At 40.3% G+C, this 24,508-nt stretch overlaps 1 long non-coding RNA gene across 5 annotated transcripts in view; it reads right to left on the bottom strand.

Annotated features, from left to right (window-relative positions):
* Positions 1–496: 496 nt before the first annotated feature.
* Positions 497–24,508, bottom strand: part of LOC132398576 (uncharacterized) — a 42,217-nt gene continuing 18,205 nt past the window's right edge. For all 5 annotated transcript variants that reach the window (XR_009513702.1, XR_009513698.1, XR_009513701.1 and 2 more), the window contains 2 exons: positions 11,318–11,398; positions 497–1,451 (listed from right to left, as the gene is read on the bottom strand). This is a non-coding gene — a long non-coding RNA (uncharacterized LOC132398576). The remainder of the gene's footprint in view (positions 1,452–11,317; positions 11,399–24,508) is intronic.

A 24,508-nucleotide genomic window follows, 5' to 3' on the forward strand; every position in this document is an offset into this window, starting at 1 on the left:
ATTAGCTAGCATTGGAATTTCAGGTAAACATACGCATTTTGTGGTCACTGTACTGCCCAGTATTCTCACCACTGAGGGAACACACATGCATGACATGAATTCATAATCTGTTACTTTAAGACTCGTACTCTCTGACTTGATTTGTATCTATTCCAGCTTCATCAGCCAAGTAATTAGTAAGAACAAGAGAATGAGGGAAAGCACACTGTGAAATATTTGTGTCTTAACCTCCAGAAATTCACTACTACTTGGCAAATACCACTGTGGATTTAACATTCACCACAGGCAGGTTGGAGACAAGTTGTAGCTTTTTAAGCTTAGCTGGAATAGTTTGACAATGCTGATTTCTGGGGTTCAGAGTAGACAGGCGACTCCCTGTGTTATGGGGGGGGGGAAGGTGGGGGTGTTGCACTCCTACTCTCAGGTGGTATGATGATTTTCCATAATGCAAAACCTCTTCATCTCTAAGCATAGGCCAACAAGTGTGAGTTGAGACAATATATTTTCTTTTAATTCATTTACCTTTATCAGATAAATTCTGCAAATTTTATTCAGAATCTCAAAGTTTTAACTGGTGATTTGTGGATACTGTAAGGGCAAATTTTCATAATCTGAACAACCATAATATGGGGGATATCTGCGAAATCTTATTTAGTCACAAAATAGTTTCTCTTATTTCTCTTGTTGCAGTCTGCATGTACTGAATACAAAGCAAGCATACCCAGCCTATTTTTAAAGTTACTGGCTTTTTCTAGACCTAACAAAAAACCAGACATTATGGATGTCTTTAGATCTCCAGAAAGGCATCCATGAGGCCACTGTGAGGTGTATCTTGACATTGCAATATTGGCATTTGTCTCCGCACGCATGCAATGAATATTGATTGGGTTGAGAGGAGGCAAATCATGATCTCAGAGGTCAATGCCACCTTTTTAAATTAAGGATAGATATTTTGCACTATCCACTTTCACCTAACAATCCCAATTAAAGGGATGGCCATGGCACAGTTGTGTTAATTGATATCTTCCAACTGTTAGTACAATTTTACTAATGTTTGTGTTTCCTAATTTGTTTCAAGGGAGAAGAAATGTTCTGTGAACATATCTCCTATTGACTCTGGGCAAGGGAGTGTTCATTGTATGTTCTTGATGAAATCTTCTACCTACTGCAGCATTGCATTGTAGGGATCAAAGCAAACTTAGTTTTGCTTGTAAGTATTGGAATGTCATGGTATTGAACAGGAATTTTCTCCTCCTGTTAGTCATTAAATTTCCATTCATGCTTGAAAGAGGAAGAACTGAAGAGCTTGGAGAATATCTGTTTGTTGTGGGATGTTGCTTCTGGTCTTCAACATGTATATAGTCTTGTGCGGTAGCTTCAGCAGACACATACTTAGTACTGCCCTTGGTGTGCTTAGCTGCCCTCCTCTTTGGTCTGCAGTTGGTCCTTGGCTGATGGAATAAAAAGAAGAATTTGAGAGGTCATGGTGTTACAGATCTTGCTGCTACTGAAGGCCCACAGATCTTCCCAGTATTGCAGCTGACCCATTGACCACAGTGACAGTATTATGGCATGTGTCTTCAGTCTAAGGTAATGCTTCATTTCCTCATATACCTCTGCCTCAAATACTCAAAGACCCAGTCTCCAGCATGCAATAAGAGGAGTTCTACAGATCTCCTGAGATTAAGAATAACATCTCACCTCAGTCTTGAATAGGTAACTTTTATTTTTAAACAATAACTCTGGTTCTAAATTTTCCCACAGGAGGAAGCCTCCTCGCTACATTCACTCTGTCAAGTCCCTCAGTACCTTGCACCTTACAGTCAAGTTACCTATACTCCAACAAGCACAAACTAGTCTACCTAACCTTCCCTCATAAGATAGGGCATCTGTCTAGTTATTAGTTTAGAAAGACCTCCGAACTTCTTCCCGCACATTAATATCCTTATTTTGTAAATAAGGAGACCAATACTGTACACAGTACTTCAAGGGTCATCACAGAAATACCTTATTTGATTGAAACATTACCTCCTTTTGTCCCAAGAAGCAAATAATATTGTTTGCTTTCCTGATTACTTGCTGTACCTTCATACCAGCTCTTTGGAAATCAGGACTAGGACATCTAGCTCCCTCTGCATCTTCAACTTCTAAAAATGAGTTTTGCCCTGGGTGCAATTCTTTCTCCCTAATGGGTGTGGATGTTTGGAGTTCTCCTCCTCCAAGACCAGAGTAAGCAGAGTCTTGGAATATTTTTAAGGCAGACATATATAGATACTTGATTAGCAAAGTGTTGAGAAGTTATTGCAGATAGTCAGTAAAGATGACTTGAGATTATTGACTGAGTAGAATTGAGGGGCCCATTCCTGGTCCTAACTTGTATGCTTATGTGTTAGACTAATCTCAAATTTACATTTCAGAGATCATACCTGACCTCTAGTCCCACTATCCTGGATTAATTTCAATTGGAAAACTCCAACTTTTTCCAGATGTTCAGCATTGTATAATCACCTGATTTTCCAGAAAGGTGCCTTAGTTCATTCTTTGGCACTTGGACATCTTGATTGTTTCACAGTGACTGGAATAGAACACCTGGTAACTTCATCCAAATGTGTTTTTGAAATGTATACATTACCCGCTCTAAGTTAGCTTATCTGTAGCACACCTAAGTCTGCAATGCATTTTGATTTTTTATATACAATATTCTCTTTCACTTGCCTTAACTGCAGCCTCTATTGTCTTGTTATTATTAAAGTAACTTAAAATATTCTCACTTCAATCAGCATCTTAAAAGATGAATTAAGTAAACAAAATAATTAAACCCAAATATTTCAACAAAAACATCCCCAAGGACTAAATTAGATCAATGTGTAAATGAAAGCATTTTGGATTATTTCCATAATACCATAATATTCCACATGGCCATCAGATGTTCAAATGGAACACAGAGTTTAAGATTTAACCCAGTGATGAACCTGAAAGGTGATTGGACAGCAATTGCAACTTGAAATATGGAAAATTATTTCAAAGCTGAAAGTAAAAGTATTATCAAAGTATGTGTGTATTACCATATACTACCATGAGATTCATTTTCCTGTAGGCATTCACAGGAAGAAAGTAATACAGTAGAACTTATGACAGACTGATAAACAACCAATGCGCAAAAGACAAACAGTGCAAATCAAAAATAATATAAAGAACGTGAGTTGTAAAGAATCTTAAAAATAAGTCTGTAGTATGCAAAAGCAGTTCAGAGTTGTGATTGAAGTCATCCATACCCATTCAGGAGCCTGACGGTTGAAGGATAATAATTTTTTCTGAACCTGGTGATGTAGGACCTAAGGCTTCTGTACCAACTGCTTGCTGGTAGTCATGAGAAGAGTGCATGGTCCAGATAGTGGGTGTCCTTAATGATGAATGCTTTCTTGTAGCAGCAGTCCATGTAAATGTATTCAAAGGTGGGGAGGTCTTTGCCTGTAAAGGACTTTCTGTAGTCTTTTCTATTCCTGGGCATTGGTGTTTCCATATAAGGCCATGATATAACCAGTTATGATACTTTCCATTGTGCATCTCAAAGTTTAGCATGAGATGTCAAATCTGCACAAACTTCTAAGAGCTATTGTTGTGCCACCTTTGTGATGACACATAGGTATTGGTTCCAGTAGAGATTCTCTGATAGATGGTCGCCAACAAATTTAAAACTACTGACCCTGTCCATGCCCATTCCCCTAATGAAGACTTGCTCATGGACTTTTGGCTTCTTCCTCTTCTGTAGCCAAGGAGAAATTGTGATAGCTGTGTGTTAAGTTTTCAAGTCTTAAGGTACTACAGATTTATGATAACTGAGACTGAAATAAAGAAATTGATTTCCTTTATAATGAATGCAGTTTTTTTTCAACTTTGGAAAGAGTTCAATAATAGAATTGTTTCATATATTCATTTTTCAACATGTGCACTTTGTTGATAGTGCCAGCATTTATTGCCCATCCCTTATTGTCTTTGAGAATTTAATGGTGATCTACCTTTTTAAGATGCAACAATCTTACTGTTAAATGCTGAGGAGCTCTAGGATGTGGATCTAGTAACGCTATCAAGATGGCTAGTGTCTTAAAGAGAAACCTTACTTAGATCCCCTGCACTACAGATCTTTACCTAGGTATTATAGGTTGTGACGTTAGTGTAGTTAAAGCAAATGGCTTTGTTGCACTTTATAACAGACGTGTACTGCAGCTACACCATACCATGAGTGGAGGGAATAGGAAGGAATTGGTGCCTGTCAAGTGGGTTTCTTTGTCTTCCCTGATGTCAGGTTTCTTGAGTTTTGTTGGAGCTGACCTCACCCAGGTATGTGAAGTGTATTAACTGTATTCCATCATGCTTTGTCGTAGCTGAGTGGAAGAGATCTGGATTAGTATATGGGCTTGGTTGTTCAGTGAAGGTTTATCATGAACTCGAATAGTAATACTCTTTCCTTTGGTACACCTCCAGTAGGACCACCTCCAAAATCCATAACATCCCCACAAGACCATTTTGAATAATTATTCAGTTTTTCCTTCAAGATAAAACTCACCCTTTAAGAGCTACTTCCACACCAGATTCTGTAGTATAGCTAAGTATACTACAGACCAAGCTGTTTGGAAATCTTTGCAATAGCTTATTTAAATTTTGGGATGGTCTTCCATCATAAACATTGGCACAGTTCTCTCTTCATACCAAGGCCTGCACCACCCCAGTTAGCTTAGTATACTGCTTTTAAATAAACTTTTATTCACTTGGATTTTTCTCTCTCATTTTCCTGTATAGAACTGTAATACTAGAAACAGTAACTAATATTGTATATATTAAAAATCCTTTATATTATGAAAGTATATAAATGGATCTCACTATTTAAATCAACCCAATCATTCAACAATAATTTATCTAAAATCATTTTTAATATCTTACCAATTTTATGATTGTAATTACACCAAAGGTAGAAAGGTTTCTCCTTTGTGGAAGACTGTCATGAAATTGTCATAGCATTGTGCTAATATGATTGGTGCAGAGTCTACATCTCAAATCATGGAAGCATTTCTGACACAGAATAGGGGGTTTCAGCTAACCATGTTCAAGCCAGCCTTCAAAGGGCTTATCCTGCTGAAGCTCGTTCCAGTCATTTGTCTATTGCCACAGGGATATAACGTCTTAGCTGATCATCTCTATTAAATGCAGGGAGGATTTCTGCTCCACCATTCTTTCAGGAAGTGACATCCAGATCCTCATACCACCTCTGTGAAAATTAGATCCTCACATAACTTTGAATGCTATCAATTGCTTTACATCTATGATCCCTGGTTATTGACCAATACTATAACCCCAGGAGATATTAGGAGTTCCTCGGTGTGGTTTCATGAAAATATCTTGAGTAGGGGATGATTTACAAATGGGGATGTGGCGAATAGGGTTCTGTTTATAGCTGTGAATATTTGATAAAAATAATAAATTTGAAGTTTGAGAAGGTGCCAGAGATTTAAGAGGCCTGGCCAAAATGTGACATAGAAATGAAGCAGTTTCCATGGGCAGAAAGTCATCTTTAAGTACCAAAGTTCTTGCTGTTTTATATCCTTGAATCTCAAACCCTTATTTTAAGCCACCTTTGCATTTGCTACCTAACTTAGATAATTTAGAGGTCTCATAAATCTCAGTTTATCTTGATCTCCACCCCTTTTTACAATCTTTGGGATTGACCTGAAATAGAAAAATCAAACTTTTATCCTTTTATCCAAGTGGGGGGGGGGAATATGGGAAGGCATGGAGCAGGACAAGTAGAAAATGACATTGTAGTGATTGTTAAGACCACAAATACAGGAGATTATGCATTGTAAGGCTATTGGAGAATGGTCAGTCATGGACCTGAGCAGGAAAGGTACGAGGAGATTCATTTATTAAAAAATATGATTGACCATCCTGTAATCAGGCAGGAAGTAAGTGGAGATTCTCATGGGTTTATTAGCACTTTGGGTTCAAACATACAGTCTGGTCAAAGAATACTCCCAGGTCCAACCTTAATGTTTTTTGGCTCTCTCATCGGGTGGAAAGATGAAGGACAGTTTTCTGATAACAAGATGAATAGATCTGATAGATCTCCAATTCAAATCCCAACCATCCCAACCCCCTGTGCGTCAGTTAAGAATATTAGCATTAATTTTTTGAAAATGGGAATATAATAATTTCATGAATTTCACTTGTTATTAATTATATCAATTTAATTATGAATGATTCTGAGTTAATTCAAAATATTTGTGAGATAATTATATTAAGATCACTAAATTGAATTCACTCAGTGACTTTGGAGAAAGAACACAATGTGGATTTAATTTTATTGGCCCAGACATTCAGTTTTTGTATTTCTGATGACTGATTCATTGAAACAATCCATTTAAGTACCAGATTATTTGAACTCCATTGAAAACAGGTTATTACCAGTACAGTTATGTTTAGTTTATTGACTTTACTCAATACCTACATTTCTCTGTGCCTTGAAAGAATGCTGTCAGCAGCAAACATTATCACAATTGAAAGCTGAAGATTAGCTCCTGCTATTTTAAATATCAGAAATGGGAAGTTGTTCAGTTTAGCAAAGTTGGGTTAGAAATCACTAACTTTGTTTTAATAGGAAAAGCTGCAAGCCAAGTTTTTATTGTGCAGTGGATCATTATTACTTTATCAGTAAATCTAATTTGGAAGGAAGAGGAAATTTTAAAAATGCAATAAAATCTTTAAAATGTTTCATTGTTGCATAGTGCATATTTCAGTATTGGCTCAGATAGCTCTCATACAGTTTGAGTTAAATGGTTATGTTTCTAATTAATCCTGACAGTCTAATTTCCTTTATATATAATAAGCCATATGTTTCCCAATGTCTTGTTTCTGTGTGAAAACATTAATATCAGTATTTTCTTTATTTGTAAGGCATTGGATAATTCCTCTCCTATTTTTGAGCAATTGAGATCCCAGAATTTTCTGGTGCATGGTGAGGCAGGTTAAACAACCAGTACATGGTAAACCAACCAGTATTTTATGTCAGCATGTGCAGCTTTGAATTCATAATCATTTGGGAATGATGGGTGGGTCTACTATGGTAATCTTAGTTTTGAATGGTTTGAGATTATGATCCAGAGTGGGGACTTCATGGAGTATGGAAGAACCCCCAGTGCTCACACAAATCCCTTTCATATTTCATTGAAAGAGGCCTCACATTCATTGTGAAGGCTTGCTACTCTGAGTGTATGCACTGTTTTTCTTTTTTTTTTGTAATTTATTTTTTATTAAAGTTTATCATCAAACAAACATTTCCATAAGATGTATTTCAGATACACTACATATATATCATATAATCATATTTGTCACAAATCTCCACATTAAAATTATCTGAAGTATACACTCATAGAAAGGAGAGGAGAGAAAGAACAATCAAAATAAGAAAACTACCGGTAGGTACAAAGTAGGGAGTGATCATTTTTTAAACAACATATTCATTAACTTGTGCTTGTTTTTCAACTGCATTTGCATGAATGACATTTGGGACCTAGTTGCTTGAGTGCCACTTCACATGTTCACATGTCTCAGTGCATTAGTGTGTCATGTGATGGGCAGATGTGGTAGGAAAACTGTGGATCCTTTGGTCCACCTGCAAAGTCTGTCTTTTATCTCAGATTGGTTTTCCAAAGAAATCAGCCATGCAGAATGATAGAATTTCTAGGCTAATATCGCCATCAAAAGATTTAATAGCTGTAACTCATTATAAAAGGTAGTGATGATTTTCTTTTCCTCAAGCTGTGTTTGCTTATGACTCAGCTGCTCCCAAAAACATCAGAATAATAATATCATTTCCGTGGCCCGTGTTTTTGTGTGTGCTTTACAATTGTCATGTGCTCTGCTTGCCTAACGGGTATCTTGCCTGTTAAACCTCACATTTCCGGGAGGTTGGCTGCTGTTTAAATGCTAACATGTACATCTTTGGAATGTGGGTGGAAACCCTGCCCAGTCATGGGGAGAATATATAAATTCCTTACAGAGAACAGCGAGAAATAAATCTGGGTCGCTGGCATTGTAACGTGTTACACTAACCGCTACCCTACTGCGCCACTGTAAACAAATTTCATGACATACGACAGTGACAATAAACCTAATTCGGATTCCTCAATTAACCTATCTGCCAGTCTATGGGAGGAAACTGGGCCACCGGAGGAAACCCACGTGGTTACGGGGAAAAACTCCCCATAGACAGCACCAGAAGTCAGTGACCCCCCCCCCCCCCAGCTGTACACTGTGTAATGATTGCAGTGATCAAGATATCAAGGTTAAACTTGGAAGTATATATACCTTGCGTCTCTTGGAATTGCTCATTCTCAGGCACTTTATCAGTAGAAAATTTGAGAAAAGGCTACTTAAGTGGATTTCTGGAGCCTGTGTAAATTGCAGTTCACCAAACAGTGTTAGGTGACCAATTCTACTAGCATTAGTATCACTGAGGTTTCATTTTAGAGCTAGTTATACAGCTTTCCATCATCCTTCTGCCATTGACAGGGTGGTAAATCAAACTGGTAGAGGCTTCAGTCATTTAATACATGTTCCATATTATGCTGTTACATTGATCAGTGGGAATGCTAAGCAGTAGCCTGATGGCAGAGGTAATCTTACAATTGGCTAAGGATATCTTGGCATGGTCACATAGCTGGTTCCTCACTGATAGTGAGCTTTTGTTGTAGTGGCTTTGATACAATTGGTGCAATGGGAACGGAATGTCAAGATAAAGCTGACCTCACTGAAGTTTTAAAATAATAATTTATAACTCGAGTGAAGATGACGTTTGTGGTGTTTGATCCCCTTTTAAAATTTTTGTTACTTGTTTATGCATCATTTCACTGCTAAATCTAAAGTGTGTCTAAGTTATTGAAATGATTGCACAGTGTAGTATGCTGCAAGATGGTGTTGTCTTTTGTATAACTGAGATGTGGGTTTTTGAGCTTGAATAAGTTTAGGAAACATTATTCTTGAATCAGTGTAATTTTTGGACTAACAAGGCATTTAATAAGGGTAAATGGGAAGTGAATTGGTATGCTGAAATTTTAAATGAAGTTCAAAGTTAGCTTGAAATAGATGTTTATTTATTTGATAACAGCATATGTATTTTAAAGAACAATTTTACATTTCTGGTTCAAAAATACAACATGTATCTAACAAGCTCTTAATTTTAGAAAAAAATGAACATTTTTGGAACTGTTTTAAAAACTACATTATAAATTGTTTGCAGTTTGGATCAGGCATGGCTTCTTTAAATAATTGTGCCAAGAACATTCCATGCCCAATAAAAAAAAACCCTAAATGTGATATGCCATTTAAGTATGTTTGCTTTGGGGAAGTGCAGGTCCCTAACTAAACAATAAACTGATGCTTGATTGGTGAAAACCTTCATGAACTTCATCATGCCATATTTTATTCAGTTACAAGCAACTGTATTCAGTGGCAACTTATAGCTCCACCCATTTATTGTCATGAGTTAGGAATGCCCATAAATTAGCTGGAATTTTGGCTAAAACCAACTAGTTTAAATACTAATTAGTAATTAAACACAAATGGTATTTAGAAACATTGAGCGATTGCACCAGTAATATTTAACTCATTACAACTTTATATATACTGAACTGTATTTGTCTTTAAAGTGTGAGTTGTGTAAATCTCCAAAGTTAAAGTACTCATCGCTGTTGCAATGTTCCAAAGATATGCATTGCATGAATTTTAATTTGCCTTCAGGGACTTGGGTAAGGTTATAATGTGGGTGAGAGTTAATATTTGATGTCACAAGTTTACTGCAAATTTTGTATCAACTCAACCTAACTTTCTGTTTTATTATCGGAATTTGTTTTGCCACAGCTTTAAGTCAAATAATATTGAGGTGATTAGCTTTAATGAAATTGACCCAAGAAAACAAAATTCAGAGATGATCCATACTGGTACAGGATAAGCTGCCTCAAGAACTTTCACTCAGTAGCACTCACATCTTCTGTGATCAAGTACTTTGAGAGGTTAGTTATGGCCAGAATTAACTCCTGCCTGGGCCCGCTTTAGTTTGCCTACCACTGTAACAGATCTACAGTGGACAAAATTTCACAGGCTCTCCACCCAGCCATGAGCCACCTGGACGACAGCAAAACCCAAGTCCGGCTGCTGTTGGTCAATTTACAGCTCAGTGTGCAAAACCTACCAGATGACCAGACCTACTAATAATTTAGCACAGAGTTCCATACAAACTTTGCAGCATGAAATTCAATCGATGCATTTGTGGAAACAAATGATTTTCACCTTACAGTGTCCACTGGACGCAAGCAGCAGGCATCCAACATTGCTGCAATAGGACTAAAGGATTCCTGTCTTCAGAAGGATTTTGATGGATTATGGAGAGTCTTGAGGCTGCCTCAGTGGTTCCACAGACTACAGAAATCCAGTCTCTGAATGATTGTGTTCATACTTCCATCAAAGATACTCTGCCAGGTCCCTTCCTGTTTACTTCCAGCCAGCTGCAATTGCTGTTTCCACTCTAAGATGATGCAGTCTGAAGGTAGACTGACTAGGATTTAAGGTCATCCTCTGAGGCCATCTGCTCTCCTCTAGCTGAATCCTGCATCTTCCCACCAGCTCTACTGCAAACGTGAGTGCAGCTTTTAAGTAGGAGTGCTGGGACAGGACAAGGAACACTGAATGGTGGCCAAGAAATGCAGAGGCCTGATTAGCTAGATTTCCCATCAATTTGGCAGTATTTAATTTATAATTAAATAGTTTTGAAATGTTTACTTTCAAGTGTTTTCTATACTTGATTTGTAGTAAGATGATGTGATGGTCGTTGACAGAGGAAATGAAAGAAATTTATTTTTCTGTGAGTGATTCCAGTAATTTCCCTTAAGCACCAACTCGGTCAACAGCTAGAAAATGACGATAGAGCACAGTCACTCTGATAAAGCGATTGTGCACTGGAGATGGAATTTAATTTGCAGTAACTGTCACACATCAATAGTAGTGAAATCATAGTGAGCTGAACTAATCTCAAATATTAGTCATTATTCCAGTTCAGGTTTGACAAGTTACTCCTTGATCACATTAGGCTGATAATGGCTTCTCCTCTCCTTTGTTCTCTACATACTTTCTACTTTCTTCTCTTGATCATGCATTAGCCCCAGCGGAATATCAATGACTGGGAGCAACTGGTTTGTACAGAGGTCTTGAAATTAAATAAAATCTACTATCACAACACTTAAAACATAGAGTTGAAGCAAGAACAAACCCATATTTGTTGATTTCTTCAACAACGTTGGTTGTGTTTTTTCATGCTGTTTGAATTTCATCTTTGATCCTCGGGGACTACCTAAGAAGCAGGAATATATGAGCTGTCTGAGGTTAAAACAAATCATTACCTGAAGTATGGAACATGAAAATGGAAGCATGGCATAAAATCAGCATTGCCCACTGACAGCATGATGTGTTAACAGTATATTTCAATATGTGCAAACAAACTACCAACATAATTCCCATTGTTCTGCATCTGCAGTATGTGCATAAAGAAAACAAGCCAGTACTTTCAATCGGCTTTTAGGTTTATTAATGTGCGATTCAACACGGTGGTGTGGTGGTTAGCACGACACTTTACAGTACAGGCGACTGAGGTTCAATTCCTGCCTGCCTGTAAGGAGTTTGAATGTTCTTCCTGTCTCCATGTGGGTTTTCTCCAGGGTCTCCGGTTTCCCCCCACAGTCCAAAGAAGTACCAGTTAGTCGGTTAATGTAACACTATTCCCTGATTAGGTTGGGGTTAAATCAGGGTTTGCTGGGTAGCATGGCTCAAAGGTCCACAAGGGCCTGTTCTGCATTGTTTTTCAATAAATAAATAGATAGATTTAAAAAAAATGCCTATATTGGACAGTATTCCAAATGTCCCTAGTGCCATTTCTAAACATCAGTACTCTATTTGTAGATTAATACTTATACCAAGTTACATACCAAATTAAAGAATCTAGCAGATTCTATATCTCAGCTAAAATCAAACCACATGGAAAACAGGCCGCTTTACTGACTGAGTCCACAGTGGGCATCAAGAATCTATTTTAAATTAACTCCACGTAACCCCATTCCATTCCCAAGATTCCCATCAATTCCTGATAAGAGGACAAAACTTACACTTTCAATGTCAGATAAACTGGCACTTCACAATGTCTCTTTCATCCCAATGCAATCATGGCTACCTATCAATTTTTCGGGAGCCCCAGTCAATGGTGGCAATCTACAGTGGCCAATTAACCTCACAACCTACACATCTTTGAAGAGTGGAGCACTTAAAGGAAACACACACAATCACAAGGAGAACATGCAAACTCCACCCGGGTAGCACATGAGGTCAAGATTGGACCCATAAACCCAAAAAGGGATAGATAAGATAGAGGCAGGAAAGCTGTTACCACTGATAGGTGAGACTAGAACTAGGGGACATAGCCTCAAGACTCGGGGGGGTTGAATAGATTTTGGATGGAGATGAGGAGAATCTGCTTTTCCCAGAGGGTGGTGAATCTGTAGAATTCTCTGCCCAATGAAGCAGTGGAGGCTACCTCAGTAAATATACTGAAGACAAGGTTAGATAGATTTTTGCATAGTAGGGGAATTAAGAGTTATGGAGAAAAGGCAGGTAGGTGGAGATGAGTCCATGGTCAGATCAGCCATGATCTTATTGAATGGCAGAGCAGGCTTGATGACCAGATGGCTACTCCTGCTCCTATTTCTTATATTCTTATGCAAACTATCTATTGGTCAAACCGGTCTCTTGACCTCATGAAATGAATACCAATAACAGAAGCCTGTGAGTGGTTTGAACCAAGAGTGCAATGTATTTAATGAAGATGGGTGGCCATTAAATGGCTTTTGAGAGGGCCTCCAAGTACAGCCTGCCTGGTACACAAATTTCTATTCTGATCATACTGTCATAGAACCATTAGCATTGAAATGGGCCTTTTGTTCCACCCACTCACAGCTGAGTTGCCTACATGAGCTGTTCCCATTTGCCTGCATTTGGACCATACTGTATGTCTCGAAACCTTTTCTATCTATGTACCTGTCCAAAAGTATTTTAAATGTTGTAATTGTACCCAAATCTATCCCTTCTGCTTATTTCATATATCACAGCAAGAGTGGATATTGAGCTGCTGAAAAACGGTGCCTGAGAAGTGGTCATGGAGGACAAGGAAATGGCGGACAAACTGAGTAAGTATTTTGCATCAGTCTTCACTGTGGAAGACATTAGCAGTATGGTGGATGTTCCAGGTATCGGGGTCATGAAATGTGTGTGGTTACCATTAGTAGGGAGAAGGTTCTTGGGAAACTGTAAGGTCTGAAACTGTAAGTCAACTGGACCGGATGGTGTACACCCAGGGTTCTAAAAGAGGTGGCTGAAGAGATTGTGGAGGCATTAGTAATGATTTTTCAAGAATCACTAGATTTTGGAATGGTTCTGGAAGACTGGAAAATGGCAAATGTTCAAGAAGGAAGAGATGCAGAAGAAAGGAAACCTGACATTGGGAAGGTGTTGAAGTCAATCATTAAGCATGAAGTCTCAGGGTACTTAGAGGCACATGATAAAATAGGCCATAGCCAGCATTGTTTCCTCAAGGGAAAATTTTGCCTGACAAATCTGTTGGAATTTTTTGAAGAATTAACAAGTAGGATAGACAAAGGAGAATTGGTTGATGTTGTGTACTTGGATTTTCAGGAGGCCTTTGACAAGGTGCCACACATGAGCATGCTTAACAGGAGACAAAGAAGGAAATAAAGGGAGCCTTTTCTAGTTGGCTGCCAGTGACTAGTGGTGTTCCACAGGTGTCTGTGTTGGGACCAATTCTTTTTACGTTATATGCCAGTGATTTGGATGATGGAATTGATGGCTTTGTTTCAAAGTTTGCTGATGACATGAAGATAGATGGAGGGGCAGATAGATTTGAGGAAGTAGAGAGTCCACAGAAGGACCTAGACAAATTAGGAGAATGGGCAAAGAAATAACAGATGGAATACAGTGTTGTGAAGTGTATGGGCATGCACTTTGATAGAAGAAATAAAAGAATCTCCATTTTCTAAATGGAGAGAAAATGCAAAAAACAGAGGTGCAAAGGGTCTTAGGATCCCTTGTGCAGGATTCCCTTAAGATCAATTTGCAAGTTGAATCTGAGGTTAGGAAGGCAAATGTGATGTTAACATTCACTTCATGAGGACTAGACTATAAAAGTATGGATATAATGTTGAGAGTTTATAAAGCACTGGTGAGGTCTCACTTTAGCAGTTTTGGGCCCCTTGTCTTAAAGGATGTGCTGAAACTGGAGAGGGTTTGAAGGAGGTTCACAAAATGATTCCAAGATTGAATGGCTTGTCATATGAAGGGCGTTTGATAGCCCTGGGCCTGCATTCACTCAAATTCAGAAAAAAGAGGTGTGTCCTCATTGAAACCTATTGAATGGTGAAAGGCCTTGATAGAGTAGATGTCAAGAGGATGTTTCCTTTGGCAGGAGAGTCTGACCAGAGGACAGCCTCATAATGGAGGGTGTCCTTTTAGAACAGAGATGATGAGGAATTTCTTTAGCCAGAGAGTGGTGAATCTGTGAAATTCATAGCTACAGGCAGCTGTGGAGGCTACATCTTTATGTATGTTTTAGGCAGTGGTTGATGGATTCTTGATTGGTCAGGGCATGAAGGGATATGAGGAGAAGGCAGGAGAATGGGGTTGAGTGGAAAATTGGATCAGCTGTGATGAAATGGTGGAGCAGACTTAATGGGCCAACTGGCCTAATTCTGCTCCTATATCTTATGGCTTTATACCCAACCACCCTGAAATAGTTGCCCTTCAGGTCCTCTTAAAATATTTCCCCTCATTCAAAAGCTATGGCCTCCTATACAGTCGAAAAAAGACTGTGACCATCCACCTCATCAGTGCCTTTCATGATTTTATATATGTACATTCCTTAGCCCCTACACTTCAAGATTAAAAAGCCCCAGCAAATCCACTCTCTCAAGCACTACAAACCTGGTAACATTTTTGTGAATTTTTTTCTGCTTACTTTCCAAATTAATCCACCTACAACGGGCATCTGCTGTAGGCACTATTGGTTGTGGCCTAGTTGCATTTTGTCCAACTCCTTATCTACCTCCTCCTCCTCCTGTATTTCCAGCTCTTCACTAAGTTGTGCAATACTCAACAAACAATGACAAAGTTGGTAAGCTCACCTGTACATAGTGGAGAGCACAGCCAGGCTGAGACAGACAGTGGAATTTCAATTCACTGAGGAAACCAGTAATTAGCTGCACTAACTAAGTGTGCTGTACTACCACATATTTCATTACAAGGGTGCTCAGATACAAAGGCAGTGATCACACAGATATTGGTTAAGGAGGTCAAAGCCCTTGCCCCAGTTACAGCGACAGAGCAAAAGAAATGTCAGTGTAGGTTCCTGGACATGGTGATCTGTATCTTCACAGACGTTTTTTGCCCAACAGCTTTTAGGATCTTCCTCTGAACTTGTTAACTGGGAGATGATTGGCAAGTTTAGAGTTGACACTAGTATGTAAACACGATGCCCTTTTTGTATAGATAACAGGATGAACCAGTGCAACCTCGTTTAGAATAATACCATCTCAATCTTCAAATACACCATGTAGTTGCCTATTTCTACAATTGACTACGTTGATAAGTGTGTACTTGTTATGCAAATCAATTAATATCTTACAATTTGGATGATGGCATAAGAGTAAAATAGCATCCTGTGGGATACTGAAGGAATCGTTTTGATTGGAAATCATTTGGAAAATGCGTAGTTCAGGTGGTTGGGTTGAGTTGTTCTCTGGTCTTGGCAATTTACTTGCATGGGTTTTGTCACCATACAAGGAGACATCATCAGGGTGCTCCTAATGATGTTTCCTTGCATGATGATGAAACATTTACGAGTAAATTGCCAAGATCAGAGAACAACTCAACCCAACCTTATTATCCAGCGTTAAGTTAAAACTTCATCCCAGACACTTTGGAATGATTCTACAACACAATACCCAACCTAGAAACATAATCTTTTCTTCCTTATTCTTAAGCAGCCAAGTTTGCAATTCAGAAATTCACACATTTATCATGTAAGAAGCAATGTATTTATGATAGAAAATTCTGTGGGGATTGTTATCTCTGACAGAAATGAACAGTATTGCAGTGTTTCAATAAGCTTTTCATTTTCAAAGGATGTGGACAATATCACAAGAATACAAGAAGGACAAACTGGATCAGTACGAATCAGACCCTTCAATGTGCTTGGGCAACGTTGATGGAACAAGAAAAAATGGTATCTGATAATGAAGAACAAAATCCTAAGCTAGAACTTGCTTAGAAATAATTCTGAAAATGTGTAGCTTGGGTAGTAGTTGGGTGGGTTGAGTTGTTCTCTGATCTTGACAATTTGGTGACAGAATGTTTGCAAGTAAATTGCCAAGATTGGAGGACAACTCAACCTAACCAGAATTTGCTTAGTTATTGTCAGAGTGGGCATTCTGAACTGGTGAGTTTCCAAACAGATCAGTAAATGTGTTCAGAGGTAGATCACAAAATTCCATTTTCCTTCAGTGGATTAGCTGATCTTAAAAATTGTTGATTTGAAGACCATCAGTATTCAGTCTCCAGGCTGCTATCCAGTGAAGTGAGTATATCTGCATATCAAATAAAGAGAAACTCAACTGGGCTGTGATGCCCTCCTGTATTAAACTCAACTGGGCTGTGATGCCCTCCTGTATTAAACTCAACTGGGCTGTGATGCCCTCCTGTATTAAACTCAGCTGGGCTGTGATGCCCTCCTATATTAAACTCAACTGGGCTGTGATGCCCTCCTATATTAAACTCAACTGGGCTGTGATGCCCTCCTATATTAAACTCAACTGGGCTGTGATGCCCTCCTGTATTAAACTCAACTGGGCTCTGATACCCTCCTGTATTAAACTCAACTGGGCTGTGATGCCCTCCTGTATTAAACTCAACTGGGCTCTGATACCCTCCTGTATTAAACTCAACTGGGCTCTGATGCCCTCCTGTATTAAACTCAACTGGGCTGTGATGCCCTCCTGTATTAAACTCAACTGGGCTGTGATGCCCTCCTGTATTAAACTCAGCTGGGCTGTGATGCCCTCCTATATTAAACTCAACTGGGCTGTGATGCCCTCCTATATTAAACTCAACTGGGCTGTGATGCCCTCCTATATTAAACTCAACTGGGCTGTGATGCCCTCCTATATTAAACTCAACTGGGCTGAGATGCCCTCCTATATTAAACTCAACTGGGCTGTGATGCCCTCCTGTATTAAACTCAACTGGGCTCTGATACCCTCCTGTATTAAACTCAACTGGGCTCTGATACCCTCCTGTATTAAACTCAACTGGGCTGTGATGCCCTCCTATATTAAACTCAACTGGGCTGTGATGCCCTCCTGTATTAAACTCAACTGGGCTCTGATGCCCTCCTGTATTAAACTCAACTGGGCTGTGATGCCCCTGTATTAAACTCAACTGGGCTCTGATACCCTCCTGTATTAAACTCAACTGGGCTGTGATGCCCTCCTGTATTAAACTCAACTGGGCTGTGATGCCCTCCCGTATTAAACTCAACTGGGCTCTGATACCCTCCTGTATTAAACTCAACTGGGCTGTGATGCCCTCCCGTATTAAACTCAACTGGGCTGTGATGCCCTCCTGTATTAAACACAACTGGGCTGTGATGCCCTCCTATATTAAACTCAACTGGGCTGTGATGCCCTCCTGTATTAAACTCAACTGGGCTGTGATGCCCTCCTGTATTAAACTCAACTGGGCTGTGATGCCCTCCTGTATTAAACTCAACTGGGCTGTGATGCCCTCCTGTATTAAACTCAACTGGGCTGTGATGCCCTCCTGTATTAAACTCAACTGTGCTGTGATGCCCTCCTGTATTAAACTCAACTGGGCTATGATGCCCTCCTGTATTAAACTCAATTGGGCTGTGATACCCTCCTATATTAAACTCAACTGGGCTCTGATGCCCTCCTGTATTAAACTCAACTGGGCTGTGATGCCCTCCTGTATTAAACTCAACTGGGCTCTGATACCCTCCTGTATTAAACTCAACTGGGCTGTGATGCCCTCCTGTATTAAACTCAACTGGGCTGTGATGCCCTCCTGTATTAAACTCAACTGGGCTGTGATGCCCTCCTGTATTAAACTCAACTGGGCTGTGATGCCCTCCTGTATTAAAATCAACTGGGCTGTGATGCCCTCCTGTATTAAACTCAACTGGGCTCTGATACCCTCCTGTATTAAACTCAACTGGGCTCTGATACCCTCCTGTATTAAACTCAACTGGGCTGTGATGCCCTCCTATATTAAACTCAACTGGGCTGTGATGCCCTCCTATATTAAACTCAACTGGGCTGTGATGCCCTCCTGTATTAAACTCAACTGGGCTGCGATGCCCTCCTATATTAAACTCAACAGGGCTGCGATGCCCTCCTGTATTAAACTCAACTGGGCTGCGATGCCCTCCTGTATTAAACTCAACTGGGCTGTGATGCCCTCCTGTATTAAACTCAACTGGGCTGTGATGCCCTCCTATATTAAACTCAACTGGGCTCTGATACCCTCCTGTATTAAACTCAACTGGGCTCTGATGCCCTCCTGTATTAAACTCAACAGGGCTGTGATGCCCTCCTATATTAAACTCAACAGGGCTGTGATGCCCTCCTGTATTAAACTCAACTGGGCTGTGATGCCCTCCTGTATTAAACTCAACTGGGCTCTGATACCCTCCTGTATTAAACTCAGCTGGGCTGAGATGCCCTCCTATATTAAACTCAACTGGGCTGTGATACCCTCCTGTATTAAACTCAGCTGGGCTGTGATGCCCTCCTGTATTAAACTCAACTGGGCTGTGATACCCTCCTATATTAAACTCAGCTGGGCTGTGATGCCCTCCTGTATTAAACTCAACTGGGCTGTGATGCCCTCCTGTATTAAACTCAACTGGGCTCTGATGCCCTCCTGTATTAAACTCAACAGGGCTGTGATGCCCTCCTGTATTAAACTCAACTGGGCTCTGATACCCTCCTGTATTAAACTCAACTGGGCTGTGATGCCCTCCTGTATTAAACTCAACTGGGCTGTGATGCCCTCCCGTATTAAACTCAACTGGGCTCTGATACCCTCCCGTATTAAACTCAACTGGGCTCTGATACCCTCCTGTATTAAACTCAACTGGGCTGTGATGCCCTCCTGTATTAAACACAACTGGGCTGTGATGCCCTCCTATATTAAACTCAACTGGGCTGTGATGCCCTCCTGTATTAAACTCAACTGGGCTGTGATGCCCTCCTGTATTAAACTCAACTGGGCTCTGATACCCTCCTGTATTAAACTCAACTGGGCTGTGATGCCCTCCTGTATTAAACTCAACTGGGCTGTGATGCCCTCCCGTATTAAACTCAACTGGGCTCTGATACCCTCCCGTATTAAACTCAACTGGGCTCTGATACCCTCCTGTATTAAACTCAACTGGGCTGTGATGCCCTCCTGTATTAAACACAACTGGGCTGTGATGCCCTCCTATATTAAACTCAACTGGGCTGTGATGCCCTCCTGTATTAAACTCAACTGGGCTGTGATGCCCTCCTGTATTAAACTCAACTGGGCTGTGATGCCCTCCTGTATTAAACTCAACTGGGCTGTGATGCCCTCCTGTATTAAACTCAACTGGGCTGTGATGCCCTCCTGTATTAAACTCAACTGGGCTGTGATACCCTCCTATATTAAACTCAACTGGGCTGTGATGCCCTCCTATATTAAACTCAACTGGGCTGTGATGCCCTCCTGTATTAAACTCAACTGGGCTGTGATGCCCTCCTATATTAAACTCAACTGGGCTGTGATGCCCTCCTATATTAAACTCAACTGGGCTGTGATGCCCTCCTGTATTAAACTCAACTGGGCTGCGATGCCCTCCTATATTAAACTCAACAGGGCTGCGATGCCCTCCTGTATTAAACTCAACTGGGCTGCGATGCCCTCCTGTATTAAACTCAACTGGGCTGTGATGCCCTCCTGTATTAAACTCAACTGGGCTGTGATGCCCTCCTATATTAAACTCAACTGGGCTCTGATACCCTCCTGTATTAAACTCAACTGGGCTCTGATGCCCTCCTGTATTAAACTCAACAGGGCTGTGATGCCCTCCTGTATTAAACTCAACTGGGCTGTGATGCCCTCCTGTATTAAACTCAACTGGGCTGTGATGCCCTCCTATATTAAACTCAACTGGGCTGTGATGCCCTCCTATATTAAACTCAACTGGGCTGTGATGCCCTCCTGTATTAAACTCAACTGGGCTGCGATGCCCTCCTATATTAAACTCAACAGGGCTGCGATGCCCTCCTGTATTAAACTCAACTGGGCTGCGATGCCCTCCTGTATTAAACTCAACTGGGCTGTGATGCCCTCCTGTATTAAACTCAACTGGGCTGTGATGCCCTCCTATATTAAACTCAACTGGGCTCTGATACCCTCCTGTATTAAACTCAACTGGGCTCTGATGCCCTCCTGTATTAAACTCAACAGGGCTGTGATGCCCTCCTATATTAAACTCAACAGGGCTGTGATGCCCTCCTGTATTAAACTCAACTGGGCTGTGATGCCCTCCTGTATTAAACTCAACTGGGCTCTGATACCCTCCTGTATTAAACTCAGCTGGGCTGAGATGCCCTCCTATATTAAACTCAACTGGGCTGTGATACCCTCCTGTATTAAACTCAGCTGGGCTGTGATGCCCTCCTGTATTAAACTCAACTGGGCTGTGATACCCTCCTATATTAAACTCAGCTGGGCTGTGATGCCCTCCTGTATTAAACTCAACTGGGCTGTGATGCCCTCCTGTATTAAACTCAACTGGGCTGTGATGCCCTCCTGTATTAAACTCAACTGGGCTGTGATGCCCTCCTGTATTAAACTCAACTGGGCTGTGATGCTCTCCTATATTAAACTCAGCTGGGCTGTGATGCCCTCCTGTATTAAACTCAACTGGGCTGTGATGCCCTCCTGTATTAAACTCAACTGGTCTTTGATACCCTCCTGTATTAAACTCAGCTGGGCTGTGATGCCCTCCTGTATTAAACTCAACTGGGCTGTGATACCCTCCTATATTAAACTCAACTGGGCTGTGATGCCCTCCTATATTAAACTCAACTGGGCTCTGATACCCTCCTATATTAAACTCAACTGGGCTGTGATACCCTCCTATATTAAACTCAGCTGGGCTGTGATACCCTCCTATATTAAATATACTGGAAATACTAACCTTCAAGGCTGAGTGACTATTTTGTTCAGCGTTCATTTTCTGAAATTGTTTTCACTCTTTTCTAACTGCTTTGAATTTATTTAGAGCATCTGTCATTTTTCATGCCAGAAGTCAACAGGTGATCTGTTCCCAAGCATCTTGCATTGGTAATTTTAAAATTGACTGCAAGTGGCTGAGAGCAGCTTGGATGAAATTTTGCAACTTGAGCTATCTCTGAGCGCTCTTTACACTGTTAGCCACAGAATGCAGCTTCCAAAAACAGGCCAACACCTTTCCTGAACTGAAACTTAATCATGTGTGGTGAGTAAGATTGTGATAGAAATGCCCTAAAACTCATGGAGTGCCAGGCTAAACTGTAGGGAAAAGAGAAAGAATTAATAGAAACTTAATAATAAACTTAATAGAAAATGAATAGAAAATATTAGGCCAGTACTTTCTGAGAAATGCTGGCAGTTCTGCATCAAACTGTCAGCATTCATCTTAGGTTATGTAAAGAGTTTGGGGCTACAACACAAATGTAGTAGTGTGGAACTTGCTAGCTAAGTTCTATCAGTAATTTCCCAGCTCTGCTTTGGGGCCAGACTCCTCACTGAAGAACAAATTTATTGAATTTCTCAGCAGGTATGTTGGGAAATAGGTCTGCTGAAACTGTGCCAGGTCAGATCCAGTGTAGTAACAGCAAGCTCTGCCATTTGAAAGGAAAGGAATGGTAATTTACCTTTACTATTACTTTATGATAGAAAATTCTGTTGGGATTGTTGACTTTGTGACAGTGTTTTAGAAAGTTCAAAGCAAATTTATTATCAGAGTACTTAAATGTTACCATATACAAACCTGAGATTCATTTTCTTGCATGCATACTCAGTAAGCCCATAATATCAATGACAGACCACACCCAACAGGGCAGGCACCCAATTTGCAAAACACAATAACTTATGCAAATACAAAAGAAAAAAAAAGAAATAATAATAAATCAATAAATATTGAGAACATGATATGAAGAGTCTTTGAATTTGAGTCCATAGGTTGTGGGAACATTTCAGTGGTGGAGCAAATTAAGTTGAGTGAAATTATCCCGTCTGGTTCAAGAGCCTGACAGTTCAGGGTTAATAACTGTTCCTGAACCTGGTGGTGTGAATTGTGAGGCCCCTGTACCACCTTCCTGATGGCATCTGTGAGAAGAGAACATGACCTGGGAGGCAGGGGTCCTTGATGATGGACGCTGCTTTCCTGCAACAACGCTCCGTGTAGATGTGCTCAGTGTGGGGAAGACTTTACCTGTGGTGGACTGGGTCACATCCACTACTTTTTGCAGAATTAACCCTAACCCTATGGGGCTGTAATGCAGCCAGACAATATACTCTCCACCTCACTTCTACACAAGTTTGTCAAAGTTTTAGATGTCATGCTGAATCTTCACAAATTTCTAAGGAAGTATAGGTGCTGCCATGCTTTTCTCCTAATTACACTAATGTGTAATTTTCTCCTAATTTCTCCTAATGTGTAGTTACCAAGGCCCTCTGATATGGTAACACCGAGGAATTTAAAGTTGCTGGTGCACTCCACCTCTGATCTCCCAATGTAAAGTGTTTCTAAGTGAGTAAATTCTTTATCAAGAACATTCTGAATCAAAATTCTTGCCAATTTTGGCAGGTGGCAAAACCAATCTACGTGGCTTTGTGGGATGTAAAAGTTTATTTTCAGTAGTTTTATTCTGGGCTAGCCACATGATGACATTATGAGATGCAAAGCTCTGCCACTATGAAGTTTATCCTCATTTAGGATTGCAGCTGCACCAGCAAACCAACCAGGGTTTGATGCTGGCACGAAATTTCAACCAGTGTTATGAGGACAAAGGAATTTTTGTAGCTAACACCTAACAGTTGTTGGAGCTGGACTTGCCCTGAGTTAGAAGGTTCTTCTCAGTTGAGTGTGTTTGATGCAGTGTATGGTAACTGGCTTCCATGACTTTAATGGAATGACATTTCAGCAGTGGACTACTTGACAGTTAGTGCAAATCACAAAGAATGTTGCAGCATGACTGGAGGACCACAATGAGCAGAAAGCCATGTTGATTTAAGGAAAAAGAAGCTACCCTTAACTCCTTATGCCTGATCACATAACCTCATAGAGATGGCAGAATAAACAGTACAGGAGCAGGTCTACACAGCAATGCTCAACTTGAGATATAAACAAGTCTTGCTCATCTAACTCTAACCTCCCATTTTAACCTTCTGCTTACTTCTTCCTCACACTGTATGCCCACTTTGTTTCCCCTTTCCCTATCCATACTTTTCATCTTGGGCTGGCTGGTGGTGTAGTGGCATCAGCACTGGACTTCAAAGCAGATGGTTCTGAGTTCAAACCCGGCCAACTGGATCCCAACTGGGCAGCAGCAGTACCTGTGCGGAAGAAAGGCCTGGCAATCTACTTCCGTATCTTGTCATGAAAACCCTATGGTCACAAAGAGTCGGACTTGACTGAACAACAACAAATTAATAATGTTCCCCTTTTTCACCACAATGGATGTTTCTGCTAAATGCCGATTTGATTTCTTGCTGACTATTGTATATTAATTGCCATTAGTTAAGTTATTTCTGTTTAAGTGAAAGCATGATCTCATATTATCATTGCCGCAGTTTTACCTTTCTGGTACTAGTTCTGGTATTGGCCTTGTAAATCATTTCTGCACACTCTTCAGTGCCTCTACACCCTTTCTGTAGAAAAGAGCCTTGGAAATTGATGCAGAATAAGGCCTTTTGCCACATTATTTCGATACCAGTTGAAATTCAGGTATGAGACTAATGTCTTTTCCCAGTTCCCTTATAAAGTGAGGGTATCAAGTTCATGTAAGCACATATTAAATGAGGTGAAAATCAAAAACTTCTCACTGTATCAGTAAAGCAGTCAGCATAATCACTCACCCTAGACATTTTCTCTTTTCCCCTCTTCCACTGGGCAGAGGATACAAAATCCTGAAAGCACGTTCCACCAGGCTCAAGGACAGCTTCTACTCTTGGCTTCGCAATCTGCCTTTTTTCTGATCTTGCACCTTATTGTTTACTGGCACTACACTTTCTGTGTAGTTAAACTTTATTCTGC

The sequence above is a fragment of the Hypanus sabinus genome, chromosome 8 (genome assembly GCF_030144855.1).
Source record: "Hypanus sabinus isolate sHypSab1 chromosome 8, sHypSab1.hap1, whole genome shotgun sequence".
In the NCBI taxonomy this organism is placed as follows: Eukaryota; Metazoa; Chordata; class Chondrichthyes; order Myliobatiformes; family Dasyatidae; genus Hypanus; species Hypanus sabinus.